This window comes from Triturus cristatus, chromosome 1_1 (genome assembly GCF_964204655.1).
Source record: "Triturus cristatus chromosome 1_1, aTriCri1.1, whole genome shotgun sequence".
Lineage (NCBI taxonomy): Eukaryota > Metazoa > Chordata > Amphibia > Caudata > Salamandridae > Triturus > Triturus cristatus.
In genome coordinates, this window is record NC_140579.1 from 8,484,898 (window position 1) to 8,501,315 (window position 16,418).

A 16,418-nucleotide genomic window follows, 5' to 3' on the forward strand; every position below is an offset into this window, starting at 1 on the left:
TGGATTGGAGTTGCAGAGGACCTGAAAATTGAGGGGACAGAGTTCAAAGTCACTTGCCAGTGACCGGTGGCCAACAAGATGGATGACCACAGCTGTCGCGTCGCTTCAGGTCATCGATGGTGTTTTGTCTCTTTGCTCACGAGGTCCAAGAGGGATCGACGATGACCAGCAGCTGGATTCGGAGGGCCCCACAACGTCTGCAGCTGATGACGGTGTCGGCAACCGGATTGGAGCCAACAAGCCTTGGCAACTGCAAGTCTCGTGTGGAATGAAGATTGTCGATGGTGCAGACCAGCAAGGTCTGATGGACTTACCCAGCGAGGGTAAGTGAGGGCAGACCTGGAGCAACCAGGAGAGCCCTTGAAGTTGATGAGAAAGTCTTCGGGTGAGTCACTAGCCAACGGGCAAGCAACCGCGAAGATGCCTTTGCAGGAAAAGTCTCACAGAAGCCCACGGTCACTCGGGATGGGGTAGGTCCACTGATTTTCGGTACTAGACCTGCTAGGGACTTGGACTACAGATGGTACAAAGCACAAGTTGGTTGAACGTTGTTTAGGGCTTGCACTCGAAATCAGTGCATGGTTCCCTGGTATTGCTGTTCCTTGTCACTCGTGGGGTCCAGATGCCACAGCTTCGCTGGGGACTCAAAATGGCCGACGAGAGGTCAGGAAATCTGCTTCAGGGGACGCAGGGACTTCAGACTCCGGCGGGAGCGGTGACGTTTGCAACCGTTGTTGAAGAGTTTTGGTGCCTGCCAAGCAGGGGAGTCACTCCTTGACTCCAAGGGAGATTCTTCAGTCTTCCAGAGATAGTGGAACATCGAAGGGCCAGGATTCTTCTTTGTAGAGCGTCGTCCAGGGTAATCTGGATTGCATTGGCAATGCTTGGTATTTTATAGTGAAGATATGGGAGGGACTAGCTCTATGACCACTCCTCTAGGAGGGTCAGGGTAGTGGGTGGTTACACCCACTTCCCTTTGTCCAGTTTCGTGCCAGAGCAGGGGCAGGTAGCCCCTGAACTGGTTTGAGCTGGCATATGCACAGAGGAGCCTACTGCTCCCCCAGTGCAGGACTTCAAAGCACTCTAAGAGTGCACCCACCCAGCTCCAATACACCAAATCCTGTCTGGGAGGTGGTGACACCTCCCTGTGACAGGAAACCTTTTGTTGGGCTTCCTCCACTGCGAGTTTCGGTCAGCAGCAGGAGGGCAGCCCGGTGTCTGTGCTGGTGGCATCCATTTTGTGATGCCAGGGCTCTAGAAGATTTCTACAGTTTAGTACAGTGGGTACATGTCATCCCCTCTAGAAGGGTGGGATCATACGCCCACACCAGTTACTGGTGTGGGGGTAGGATTCCAAGATGTTTGACACCAAACACGACATGTTTTGATGCAGTCATTCCAAAGTTAGCATTTACCGCATGGTTATAATGCACTTAAGAGTATATGGTTTAACCGCATCCACAAACAGCAGCAGAGAATAGACTCTGCCAGCTGCAGAGGGGTCCTGCTCAGGCAGAAGCACCCCCTCACATAGTAAACCAAGCACCCTGCCCTTGGGATTGATAGGGCCTACCATAGGGGTGACTGATAGCTTTATATGTGTGTGTATGGTGAGATATAGGAACCTATACCTCAGTGAGGAGTGCTAACACTACCTCACACAGGCTGCAGTAGCAGGCCTGTGGTGTCAGATTGTGAATGCTTCCCAGGGGTGGTATAATACGTGCTGCAGCCCCTGGTAGGCCTGTGAAGTACCAATGCCCTAGGTACCTAAGGTACCATATACTAGGGGCTCATAAGGTACCACAGTATCCAATCACTAGTGCATCTAATATGCACACCAATCATTTAAGGGAGTAAGCAGATAGGCTGGAGTCCTGGATAGCAGGATCCCAGCCAGACTAGTCAAAAACCATTCAAACACCAGGAAAAAAGTGGAGGCAACCATATAGTCAGATTCCACCTTCCTACAGTGAGTCCCTTGGACCTTGCCGGTCCCAACGCTGCACCTTTTTTTGTATACCAACTCAGTTGCTGCAGCCAAGGCTTGTTGGTGTTCCCGCTGGACACCGAGACTCTTGTTCTTGACAACCGACATGGTTGCAGCGACAGGGTCACCATCATCACTCCTGCATCTTGCGTCATCGGCGGTCATTGGTCTTCCGTTCCTCCTGGTCACTTCCGAGTGGCATAGACTCTGTCCCCTCTGCTTCATGAATCCATCCGTAGATTCCACCGGATCTTTTCACCTTCTTCGCCAGCTGCATCTTACTGAAGTCCTCCATTGTGGTCTACGGCAGTTTCCGATGTCCCTTCGCACCTATGCACCAGGCTGCCCTGGCGTATGCATCCTGGTTCCTGGGGTATCCACGGTGGGGTGACTCTCCAACCATCTGACTTCCACAGGGTTTCTTCTGGGTCAACTGGTAAGGGTTTTTCTTCTTAAAAACTGCAACCACGACTTCCCTATCGACTTGCATTTAGAACGCAACTGTGTTTCCACTCTGCACACAGCCTCTGTGGGGCTCCTGGGTACTTACCTTGGGTGGTTCCTTGTGTCCCCAGCTCTTCTGAGTTTTCTGGTCCAGGTCCCAAGTTTGGTTACAGTTCGCATTCCACTTCTTTAGTATATGGTTTGGTCTCCCCGTAGAGACCACTGTGTATTTGTGCTTACTTACCTGTTTACATTTGAAATATTGTGAGTATTGTGTTGATAACTCCGGGTAGGATATATACCAATATGTTAGTGAGTTTCTATAGTAAATATAACTATTTTTATAACTACACTGTGTGGTTCTTTTAATTTAACGTACTCTTTATGATTAGATCTGGTAAAAGAAAATGCTTCACACTCCTGGACTAAGCCTGGAGGCTGCTCTCTCCATCTACCACTTAGAGAGCTTTCTATGGTTGTCTAAGACCACCAAAATCACCATAAGTGTTGTCTGGATTAGTGCCGGGTACTTCACTTAAATAAGTGTGCACCATATACTAAGCCAGCGTCCTACATACACTCATTCTCACCACTCACTCTTGCTCACTGATATGCACTCACTTGCACTCAAACATCCTTTACATCAAATGTCATTACAACGCATGTCACTCCAACGCATGCCATTACAACGCACACCATTACAACGCATAGTCTTTACCCCTACACTATCCAACACTTACCCTACTGTTGCACTCTCTGGGGTGGGAATAGAAATTTTGACCCCTACCCTATCCAACACTTACCCTACTGTTACCCCCCAAAACTATGCGATGTAATGGTATGAGTTGTAATGGTATGCATTGTAATGGCATGCGTTGTAAAAACATGCATTGTAAATTGTTGCGTTGTAACCTCATACATTCCAATGCTACATGCCAACATACATGCTCCCTCCGTGGGAGGCGTGGTTGGCGCCTTTTGCTTTGTGCTCCTCTCGCTTCGAAAGATCGATGGCCCAATCCTTTTCAGGCAACGCGGTGAGAATCTGGAACTCGCTTCCGCCTCATCTCCGGACCACCACCTCTTCCCAGCCTTCAAAACTGACCTCAAAGCTCTCCTCCTTCAAAGACACTTCCAAATTTAATTCACGCCCTCTATTTTCTGAAGGAAGTCCTTCCGTTTTAGGAAATTCTATTCTCCGTGCCTATAGAAGTGCCTTCTCAGTGTGTTTTTGTGTGTTGAGGGTCTGCCATTTAGTGCAGTATTATACCTCTACTTGTACTTTGTACTCTTGTATAACATGCAGACGTCACTTTTCCTTTTGTAACGTATCGTTTGCTACCTCTTATATTTTGTTTGCTTTTGATACTTGCACAACGGCCACCACTGCCTCATGTAACGTAACTTTTGTTTTAGTGTTTTGAGTGTCTGCCATTTATTGACCTCTGTATACTTTGTATGCTCTTGTAACCTGCACACGTCACTTTTTTCCTTTTGTAACGTATCGTTTGCTTCCTCTTGTATTTTGTTTGCTCCTGATACTTGCACAAATGTCACTATTGCCTCATGGACCGTAACGTTTGATTTTGTAACATGCTCACTTGTAATTTTTCTCCTTATGTATCATCAGTGCTTTAAATGGGCCGGTACTCACCGGTACGGAGTACCGGCACTTCTAAATTTTCGGCCCTTGAGTACCGGAACTTTTCCTTGTACCAAGAGAGTACCGGTACTCATGGGGCATCCAGCCAAGCTCAGGGAAATTGAACATATACAAAAAAGAAACGCGACACAGTTGACGAGTTGCTCTGTTTTCCTGAAGCACTCTGATCGAGTGCTAATCTCCCCTCCTGCTGGCATAGCAGAATAGGCAGCATTTGTTTGGAGTCCGATAAAGGAGGAAGGTGGTGATAGTGACGCTGTAGCCGATGGGAATGAAGGCTTAGTAATGTGCGCAGACTCCCTTTATCGGACTTGAAACAAACGTTGCTGTATTCTGCCATGCCAGCAGGAGGGGAGATTAGCACTCCATCAGAGTGTTTCAGGAAAACGGAGCAACTCGTCAGCTGTGTCGCGTTTCTTTTTTGTATATGCTAAATTTCACTCACGTTGGAAAAGCAAAACCTTTGGCAGGCACAATTGCTAGTTGATCTGATTATGTATTGAATAGTGCTTAAACTCTGATGGAGACAAGTCATCGACAGGACTGATGTGCGAGCGGCCCCCAGCCCAGGATGCAGATTTCTGTCACCCCTTCTGCTCACTACACTGTGACTCTGAACAGGAATTCCCAGCACGTCGAGATCGAATCAACCACAAAGAGCTTATGACGAGAAATTCCCAAAATGCAAGTCCCCGGGGAGTCGTGGCACATTTGAAAAATTGTCCTTTGTCATGCCCATTGGACGTGAAAGGTGCAAGGGGCATTACAACCAGAAGCAACATTTTTCATTTTCAGTAAGAAATACTCCGAGCGGAAATTAAAACTCTCATAGAGAGTGAAGTTTGCTTTGTGGATAAAGAGGTTGTGTTCAGAAGTACAGCAATAATTCTCTGTGAGTGAACCAGCAAATAGGTTTGCTTCATTTGTGTGTTGCCTAAAGCAAATGTTTTGTTATTTGTTGGTCAATTGATCGTAAGGTCTAATGCTCTAGTTTAGGAGAAACAAACCACTTTACCTCAATAATGACCAAACCTTAATACAGAGCACTTTGTGAATTGTTTTTCTCCGCCCATGGAATATCCTAAATTCTCGAAGACCATGAGTTGGCGGTCTGTACCTTAAAGCTCTTGAACTCGCAGGGCCACCTGATCTAGGAAAGAACCTAGAATGTTAAACCAAAGTCGTTTGGATTTTCTAAACTAGTATTTTATTGGCATAAATTCTGTACTTCGTTTTTGTGAACTTTTTCAGTACAAGAAGCTTCCTTGATATTTTGGCCAAGCTGGTGCATCTCTTTGGTCCCCAATATTCCCCTGTGACTTGTACGGAGATGGTGAAAAACTAGTGCTGTACAACAATATTATTTTGGGCACCCACTCTTTTTCTTCTGAGAGGGCAGAGACACTGCAGCCTTAGGGGCGACCCTGTAATAGGACAATTACTCCGATTTAATCTGCTTTCCTCACGTTTTGCTGGGTTTTGTGAGTAGACTTAGCTGCTGTGAAGATTCTTGGCCTATTTAGTGAAGCGTAAACAAATTGTTCTCAGGCTCGATTAGAAGCAAATTTGCATTGAGTAGCTAATGTGAATGTATGTTTTGCATCTCAGTATCAGTCTGCACATCTGCGAATCAATTGAATCTCAGTCAAATTAAATGTGTGCCTCTGGCCGGGTCCCTTAGCATTGTCAGTAGACCCGCCCCCATAGCCCCGCCCCAAACCCCTAGAAAAACATTTCAATTTGGTGAGTACCTGCACTTATTTTTTTCCATTTAAAGCACTGTGTATCATTACTGCTCCTATTGTGAAGCGCTCTGACACCTTCGGGTAAAGTCCGCGCTATATAAAAACGCATTAAATAAAATAAAAGAATAAATACCCCTCCTTCCACCTCGGGGCCCCTCCCCTCCTTCCACCTCGGGGCCCCTCCCCTCCTTGTTTTGGTTCCTCCTTGTTTTGCTTAGTCTTTCTTTTCTTTACTCCAGATGTATAAACTGTTTGCTGCACAGCGCCAGATGTGCTGTGTCGTTGGATACGTTGGCTCGCTGGTAAAGTTCTCCTTCTGGATGCTGGATGTAAGTTGGATAAACTCCAGCTTATTGTTACGGAATGTTGTACTTTCATATCTGCCTTGACCTATGTTTTTTTCTGCAATATATATATTTTTTTAAACGTACCTGCTCTCACACACACACACACCGCAAACATAAATAGAAAGCACTTGTGAATATGCCCCAGCGCTGCGTTGATGATCTCTGACTAATAATTAAAGTAAACAAAGGCAGAAAAGTCATCTTACCCTCTTGGGAGGGTGTCAGCTCTAGCGGGCACATGGCGGCCTGCCCTGCAAGCCTCACGAGGGAGAACACAAATCCCCTTTGGGCGACGTAAGCACCGGAGCCGAGCCAAGCAGACGTGTGATCGCAAACCGAAAGTGAAAGAGACAACGGGGTGAGGCGGGAGACCGGGGAGGCAGCAGACTACGTGCAAGGAAGAAGCAGAGAAACTGAAAAGAGACTGAGAGAGCAGAGGAAGAGACAGAGGGAGAGAGAACGAGCGAGAGAGACTGGAGGCTCGTGTGCGCCCACCATGCTCGCCAGAGGGGTCTCACTCACGCCCCCCGCAGGTGGCTTCAGCTTCGAGAACTGCCTCAGGTGAGACCCCTAGTACCGAGCTGGGCAGAATTGAGTAGTTTTGCTTCCTAAAATGATGGCTACTTGCAGCTCCACAAATGTCGTGAGGGAGGGGCCACCTCAGAAACAAGGCCCTCTCCTGTGGGGGTTGGAGCCCCTCAAGGGAGAGTCCTAAGGGACCCCCACAAGAAGCCAGGGCGGAGGGGGGCAGTGGGCTGCACTTTGCCCCTTGTTGTTAACAGGAGGGCCACTCCCTGGTTGAGTTGAGGCCCCCCTGTTAGGACCCAGAGTTTATGACGTTGCCCACCGACCTCCCCAAAAGTTCTGTCCCGTTAGCATCATAAAAACAAATTTTTCGCAGCCAGGGATGTCTCAAACTATTTTGGCGCCATACACCAAGCATGTTTTTAAACACAACACCCAGTTTATGTGTGTCAAAGTGCACAGGACTCGTTATAATGAATGCATTATTGTTACTGTGTGCTATAGTTTGTAGTAAATCTGCCTTTTCTAGTCAGCCTGTTAATGTACAACAGGGATACACAAATCCTCCTACAAATGACCACAGTGATAACTGACCACACAAACCCTCCATTTTGTATTCTTCCACACAATGCTAGCCCCAATATAACTAGCTGTACTTTAACTTTACTGACTGCCCGGCATGACATATGTTACAATGTTATGTTATGTTATGTTATTAATTTTTGTAAAGCGCAACTAATACCCGAAGGTGTCCTGGTGCTATAGAAGGGGAGTCCATCCTTAATCCTAGACCGGGTACGTGAAAGGCGTTAACGTGTGAATAGCCATGTTTTAAGGGCCTTCCTAAATTCCAGATGGTTTGTGGTGTTTCTGAGATGGAATAGAAGGGTATTCCAAGCCTTAGTTGCTCTCAGCTTCGTCCACCCCAATTCGCTTTATTTGCCCTCGGGATTAAAGCTAGTTTTGCCTCTGAAGACCGCAGCCTTCTACCGGGTGAGTACCATTGAATGTGCCTTATCAGATGGGAGGGTCCAGTTCTGTGTAGGGATCTATGTGTGATACACAAAGCACATCACATCACACCACACCTGAAGGAGCTCCACTGGCTGCCCATTCACTCTCTCCACCTCCCACACCACACTCACATCACATCACACCACACCTGAAGGAGCTCCAGTGGCTCCCCATTCACTCTCTCCACCTCCCACACCACACTCACATCACACCACACCTGAAGGAGCTCCAGTGGCTCCCCATTCACACTCTCCACCTCCCACACCACACTCACATCACACCACACCTGAAGGAGCTCCACTGGCTGCCCATTCACTCTCTCCACCTCCCACACCACCCTCGCATCACACCACACCTGAAGGAGCTCCACTGGCTGCCCATTCACACTCTCCACCTCCCACACCACCCTCACATCACACCACACCTGAAGGAGCTCCACTGGCTCCTCATTCACTCTCCACCTCCCACACCACCCTCACATCACACCACACCTGAAGGAGCTCCACTGGCTCCTCATTCACACTCTCGACCTCCCACACCACACTCACATCACACCACACCTGAAGGAGCTCCACTGGCTCTCCATTCACTCTCTCCACCTCCCACACCACACTCACATCACACCACACCTGAAGGAGCACCACTGGCTGCCCATTCACTCTCTCCACCTCCCACACCACACGCACATCACACCACACCTGAAGGAGCTCCACTGGCTGCCCATTCACTCTCTCCACCTCCCACACCACACTCACATCACACCACACCTGAAGGAGCTCCAGTGGCTCCCTATTCACACTCTCCGCCTCCCACACCACACTCACATCACACCACACCTGAAGGAGCTCCACTGGCTCCCCATTCACTCTCTCCACCTCCCACACCACACTCAGATCACACCACACCTGAAGGAGCTCCAGTGGCTCCCCATTCACTCTCGCCACCTCCCACACCACACTCACATCACACCACACCTGAAGGAGCTCCACTGGCTGCCCATTCACTCTCTCCACCTCCCACACCACACGCACATCACACCACACCTGAAGGAGCTCCACTTGCTGCCCATTCACTCTCTCCACCTCCCACACCGCCCTCACATCACACCACACCTGAAGGAGCTCCACTGGCTGCCCATTCACTCTCTCCACCTCCCACACCACACGCACATCACATCACACCTGAAGGAGCTCCACTTGCTGCCCATTCACACTCTCCACCTCCCACACCACCCTCACATCACACCACACCTGAAGGAGCTCCACTGGCTCCCCATTCACACTCTCCACCTCCCACACCGCCCTCACATCACACCACAACTGAAGGAGCTCCAGTGGCTGCCCATTCACTCTCTCCACCTCCCACACCACACTCACATCACACCACACCTGAAGGAGCTCCACTGGCTCCCCATTCACTCTCTCCACCTCCCACACCACACTCACATCACACCACACCTGAAGGAGCTCCACTGGCTCCCCATTCACACTCTCGACCTCCCACACCACACTCACATCACACCACACCTGAAGGAGCTCCACTGGCTGCCCATTCACTCTCTCCACCTCCCACACCACACGCACATCACACCACACCTGAAGGAGCTCCACTGGCTGCCCATTCACTCTCCACCTCCCACACCGCCCTCACATCAGTCAGTGTTGAACTTGGTACCTGGGTTCTTAGTGATTAGACATTAGGCCGCAGTCTCAGTTCTAGGCCCTGTGTGTCTCTGGGGCCGTGTTAATTTAGTGTTACCCTTCTCTGGTGGAGCATTGGTTGCCCTGAATGTGTGTTCCCGCACTCTCTCTGCTGGTGGAGACGCAGATGGCACGGGCATTCAGCAGGGCGTGTGCAGTCTCTGGTGCTGTGTCATCCCCAGGGACTGCAGGTAGCAGGGGTTGTCTCAACACAAGCGCGCCAACAGTGATGAGAGCCCACTTACAAGTCACTTGTATGTCCGTTGGGTACCCGGGTAGGTCAAAGTCACATGTGGAGTCCGCACGCATCACAGTTCTTGGGTGGAAAATGGAGCACAGCACGACGAAGACCAAGGGAGGCAGTCACGTATCTCTTTATTGGTGGAGCACACCAGGGTCACACAGTAACCAGTGAGGGTGAGGGAGGAAGAGGAGGGGCAGAAGAAACTCACTCCAGTACACAGGCCGGCTCCTGCAAAGTAATTCCTGGTCTCAGGTGCCAACAGGTAGTAGTCATACCGAAAACATTTGGAAACGCATGCCAAGTCAAACGAGGTGCAGTGGGCGAATTCCTACACTCGGGTCAGCTCCTGCAGCATCCCTCCCGGGTGGGTATGAGCACGTGCTTAGCCTCCTGCGCAGAAAGCCAGGCTGAAGCGGGAGGTGGCAGGGAAACGTACTCCAGCACCCAGGCAGACTCCTCTGAGGTCCCCCATCCTGCCCGCTTTCGTAGTAGGCAGTCTGCTCATCCAGGTGGCTCTAGCGGGGCTGCCCCTCCGGGCATACGCCGTCCTGCAGGGGTACTCCGTTCTCCTCTCAGAGCAGGCCACGGAGGCTCCTTCTGAAGGCAGAGCACCTGGTCTCTTCTGGGAGGTCGTTGGAGAGTTTCAAGTGCTGTCCCTTTGTCTCTGGGGCACTGGCTGTCACTGCCACCAGCCACGAGATCAAGTGTCTCTGGACATGTAAAAGACCTGTCACGCATCAGAGATTCAACATTTGTATGCGGCCCCCACCTGGAAGTATCTAGGGACTGGTGCATGCACAGCAATACTCTGCGCTTACAGTTCCTTTACGCATGCACGACCTGGGCCCCCCAAAAATAAAATATACCATAGATACTTCAGGTGAGTTTGGGCAGGGGTGGAAGCTCACAAAAACATGCCGGAGACATGCCCATCCCAACAGAGGGCCCAGTACGGAACCTTTTTCCACTCCCTCACTCGCCCCACCGACAGTCCTGGTAGAACCGACGCGTATGTAATACGAGCAGAGCTCCGTGTCGTATCCTCCTGGTATAGAATGTAATGCCGGCATTCTCCGCTAGTGTTCCCTGAGTGGAATGAGAAGAGAACGGCTGGAGGAGGAGAGAGACGAAGCTGGAGAGAAGAGGCTCGGGTGAAAAGATGTCATTTATTAAACCAACTGATTTAAGATACTGTGTAAGTTTATCTTTACATTGGTAACGAGCGGAAAAGAAACCCATCTCATCACCTCAACTCTTCACGACATTTATTTGCATCTCTGCGCAGAAAAGGGTAGCTCAGCTCTACTCCCACGAGCCATTGTTGGGACTTTCACGGTGATATCTGTCCATTAAATCTTGTGCCCCTAACATATGTGGAACAGTAAGTGTTAGAAGGTGGTTCTGACACTATGGGCCGCCCGTTTTTTTTCTCGCTTTTTGAGCACCTAATTGTTGAGCTTTTACTGTGGGGGAGCCTCATAAGTTGGGACTCACCCACAGTGAACTCAGACTGCATGGGGATTTTACTGGTGTTCCCCTGGCTTGACCAGGCCCCTGCACAGCAGCTGGAGTAAGGGACACCGGGCTGGTTACATGCAGACACATGTGTACATGCGTGTGCACACGTGTACGGGCTGCGCAGGGGAGATTCCTGGCGTGCGCAGTCCAGGAGCAGCTACAAAGTGAATGGTGTGGCAGGACTTATGCAGTATTGGGTGGTGACATGGAATAGGCTTTTTACACTGGAAAGAAACATGCCAGGGAAAGTCAGTGTGTCTTACTGTTTTTTCACTTCATTACTCCCCTATAGGAATGCGGAGCCAGGGGCTAAATTAACTTCCATTAGGCCTACAGATTCCAGACACGCACTTAAGTCCAATGTAGCAAATGTGAGAAGAAGTATTCTGCAGAGTCCAAAGTCATATTTGTACTGCTTTTGGGTCATCCAGAACTGTCATATTTCTCTGAGCCAGCCATGACCAGACCCAGGCTGAGGGCTGACCTCAGCTGGATGGATTGATAACATTTCTTCCACAAGCGAGGGCCTCCTCTCCACGAAGAGAAGATGGGTGGGGCTACAGGCTCATCCATTAGCAGCTGTCACTGGGTGCCAGGCACCAGGCTGCACCAAGGAGGGAAGGCAGCCTGGGGGATGAGGCTTCAGACATGTGGCCAGAAACCCTGGACAACACCATTTTGAACAAGCTCAGAGGCTGGACAAGAAGGAGGGAGCAGGGGCAGGGACGTGATGTGTCGCTGTTTGATAGGACCAACAGAGACTTCCTGCCAGCCCCCTACTCAACTTTTAAAAAGTGCCTGCACAGGAAGAGAAGCTCTCTCTAGGGTGTGGTAGTGGTGTGGAATTTAGTAAAATATCTACTTATCCATGGGACAGGTAGCTTCATAAATCTACATGTCCTGTACAAAATCCACTTGTCCCTTTGGTGCCTTGATGTGCACCGTCCAATAATGGCAGCACTCATTATAGAAGAGCTCGGATAATAGCCTCTCTGGTTATGTCAGGCTCATAGTATAGAAGGATTTGAAAACTAGTGATTTCCGTATTTTGCCTCTTTTCTGCAGACCTACACATTTATCCTTTCATTCACCCACTGATATCTAACATTTCACCTTTACATTAGCTTCCAGTCATTCTTTAATCAGCCTTTCACCATTCTGCTTGTCAATCCATCCATCCATCCATCCGCCCATCCATATCCAAATCTACCCATCCATCCCCAAACATAGCCATCCAGCCATCTTTTCGCTCACCCATTCTTCCTCTCATCCATCAATTTACCCTTTCACTCATCCATCCTTCCACTCATCCATCAATTTACCCTTTCACTCATCCATCTTTTTGCTTACTGATCCATCCACCCTGCAACCCATCTATCTTTTCACCCTTTCCTTCATCAACACATCCATCGTCCATCCAACATCCCTGTCACTCATCCACCCTTTCACTCGCATCCATCCTTTCACTCACTCATCCTTACACGTTAATTATGGGCTTTTGTCTGCCGAGCTCCAGACAGAAGAGGCTCATCAAGAGCTCCACCCTGCTGTAGCTGCTAAAGCGAGTGGTTCACAACACCCCTGGCCAAACCTATCCTTCCAGCTCCAAATCTATCATTCAAACTCATCCATGCCATGCCTGTCCCACGTACACCCAGACGTCAGCAAGCACCCACCACAACAGACACAGGTACCACACCAGCAGGGAAGGTCATACGCACACCTCCTGGCAAGCACACACAGGGTGAAGTAGGCACACCCACTGGGTCGGGGGGCAAACGTAAGTCACGCAGCCAGAGTGGGAGTCCGCATTCCACCAAATCCACTCCCTCCAAATCCCCTCACCTCAGCTCTCCTGGCCACATATCCGGCAAAGACTCCTTCATGGCCGCTCTGTCCCTGAGCCCCACTGTGACACCACCCCGCAAGCGGTCAAGGGAGTCCCCGGTCAGGGTGGTTGAGTCCCCCCCCCCCCCCTGTCCACACCCTCCCCCTGTGGCGCTGCGACCCATCCCTCCACCCCCCCCCCTCCTTGGGGCCTGTGGTTCCTTCGGGTGCAGGGGAGTCGCTGAAAGACCTTGCAAAGGTGTGCAGCGCCATCCTGGCCTCCGCCTTTGGCCCTGACCCACCCCCTGTGGTGGAGTCCTCCATCCCTGCACCCACGACGCCTACCCTTCGCCCTCATGTCCCTGCGGTGCCTGGTCCTTCCCCCCCACATGATGCCCTCCCCGCTCTGGAAGACGAAGGAGTCTCACTGTGCAGGCAAGCTAGGGGACACGCATCCCACTGTGTCCCCCACCTGGATTGGAACTTTGGTTTGCCCTATGGGCATTGTACTTTTTGAACTTTCAAGGGACAAACATATTTTTGGATGCTGATTAAAGCAATTTATTTTTCCTTAGTACACTACTGTCTGTCTGGTATTGCTGTTGGTCGACCTGCCCCATTATTTTGGATGGTGATTATGTGTTGGGTGTGTGGGAATTGTCGTCTTGTGCTGGTCATAGGGTGGATCCTGGTATCTGTGTGCCATCACAAGCTGTTGGCTACATAACTTTGTTCATGTAAGCAGTTACTGCATGGTGACATTGTCCCAAGGTGTGTTCCTTCCTCTGTGTAACCTGACTTCTTCCCTGCAGGGTCTTTCCAATATGTGGGTCTGAGCTGTGTCTACATTGGCTGGGTGTGTGACGGACTCGTTAGACTTGGCCCATGCATGCTGAGCGATGTCTCCACCTGCATCATTCGTGGCGTCCTTGGTGGTCACTGTACTTGTGTATGTAGACTGTTGCCATGACTTCATGTGTACAGGTATTCTTTTAGGCGCTATGCATATGTATACTTCCAGCCTCTCACACATGTGGCACATGTACTGCAGGATCTTTGTGCACCTGACTGACATTTGTGGGCATTGGATCTGTGGGTACTCCACCCTTTTCTTTGCAGGGGCACTGCTGTGAGTGTTAGGCACCCACCCCTCCTGTCTCTGGGCACTGCTGGGAGGACTCTGCACCCACCCCTCCTGTTTCTGGGCACCGCTGGGAGGACTCTGCACCCACCCCTCCTGTCTCTGGGCACTGCTGGGAGGACTCTACACCCACCCCTCCTGTCTCTGGGCACTGCTGGGAGGACTCTGCACCCACCCCTCCTGTCTCTGGGCACTGCTGTGAGTGTTAGGCACCCAACCCTCCTGTCTCTGGGCACTGCTGGGAGGACTCTGCACCCACCCCTCCTGTCTCTGGGCACTGCTGGGAGGACTCTGCACCCACCCCTCCTGCGTCTGGGCACTGCTGGGAGGACTCTGCACCCACCCCTCCTGTCTCTGGGCACTGCTGGGAGGACTCTGCACCCACCCCTCCTGCGTCTGGGCACTGCTGGGAGGACTCTGCACCCACCCCTCCTGCGTCTGGGCACTGCTGGGAGGACTCTGCACCCACCCCTCCTGTCTCTGGGCACTGCTGGAGGACTCTACACCCACCCCTCCTGTCGATGGGCACTGCTGGGAGGACTCTGCACCCACCCCTCCTGTCTCTGGGCACTGCTGGGAGGACTCTGCACCCACCCCTCCTGTCTCTGGGCACTGCTGTGAGTGTTAGGCACCCACCCCTCCTGTCTCTGGGCACTACTGGGAGGACTCTGCAACCACCCCTCCTGTCTCTGGGCACTGCTGGGAGGACTCTGCACCCACCCCTCCTGCGTCTGGGCACTGCTGGGAAGACTCTGCACCCACCCCTCCTGCGTCTGGGCACTGCTGGGAGGACACTGCACCCACCCCTCCTGTCTCTGGGCACTGCTGGGAGGACTCTGCACCCACCCCTCCTGTCTCTGGGCACTGCTGGGAGGACTCTGCACCCACCCCTCCTGTCTCTGGGCACTGCTGGGAGGACTCTGCACCCACCCCTCCTGTCTCTGGGCACTGCTTAGAGGACTCTACACCCACCCCTCCTGTCTCTGGGCACTGCTGGGAGGACTCTGCACCCACCCCTCCTGTCTCTGGGCACTGCTGGGAGGACTCTACACCCACCCATCCTGTCTCTGGGCACTGCTGGGAGGACTCTGCACCCACCCCTCCTGTCTCTGGGCACTGCTGTGAGTGTTAGGCACCCACCCCTCCTGTCTCTGGGCACTGCTGGGAGGACTCTGCACCCACCCCTCCTGTCTCTGGGCACTGCTGGGAGGACTCTGCACCCACCCCTCTTGCGTCTGGGCACTGCTGGGAGGACTCTGCACACACTCCTCCTATTTCAAGATATGTACGCTTAGAACATACACGGGTGTGGGTTCGCTACATGCATACGAGGTGGGGGTACGGTCCGTACATACATGGTTGGGGTGGGGGTACGCTCCATACGGACGTGGGTGAGGGTACAGGTCGTACTTACACTGTTGGGGTGGGGGTATGCTCCATACGTACGCGGGTGAGGGTACGGGTCGTACTTGCACTGTTGGGGTGGGGGTACGCTCCATACATACGCGGGTGAGGGTACGGGTCGTACTTACACTGTTGGGGTGGGGGTACGCTCCAAACGTACGCGGGTGAGGGTACGGGTCGTACTTACACTGTTGGGGTGGGGGTACGCTTCATACGTACGCGTGTGAGGGTACGGGTCGTACTTACACTGTTGGGGTGGGGGGTATGCTCCATACGTACAAGGGTGAGGGTACGGGTCGTACTTACACTGTTGGGGTGGGGGTACGCTCCATACGTACGCGGGTGAGGGTACGGGTCGTACTTACACTGTTGGGGTGGGGGTACGCTCCATACGTACGCGGGTGAGGGTACGGGTCGTACTTACACTGTTGGGCTGGGGGTACGCTCCATGCGTACGCGGGTGAGGGTACGGGTCGTACTTACACTGTTGGGGTGGAGGTACGCTCCATACGTACGCAGGTGAGGGTACGGGTCGTACTTACACTGTTGGGGTGGGGGTACGCTCCATACGTACGCGGGTGAGGGTACGGGTCGTACTTACACTGTTGGGGTGGGGGTACGCTCCATACGTACGCGGGTGTGGGTACGGGTCGTACTTACACTGTTGGGGTGGGGGTACGCTCCATACGTACGCGGGTGAGGGTACGGGTCGTACTTACACTGTTGGGGTGGGGGTACGCTCCATACATACGCGGGTGAGGGTACGGGTCGTACTTGCACTGTTGGGGTTGGGGGTACGCTCCATGCATACGGGGGTGGGGGTACGGTCCGTACATATCCGTCCCCACACTATGTG

At 51.8% G+C, this 16,418-nt stretch overlaps 1 long non-coding RNA gene across 1 annotated transcript in view; it reads left to right on the forward strand.

The window, feature by feature from the left end:
- Nucleotides 1-6,419: 6,419 nt before the first annotated feature.
- LOC146869099 (uncharacterized) overlaps nucleotides 6,420-16,418 on the forward strand; it is a 220,748-nt gene continuing 210,749 nt past the window's right edge. The window contains exon 1 of the long non-coding RNA XR_014961168.1: nucleotides 6,420-6,750. This is a non-coding gene — a long non-coding RNA (uncharacterized LOC146869099). The remainder of the gene's footprint in view (nucleotides 6,751-16,418) is intronic.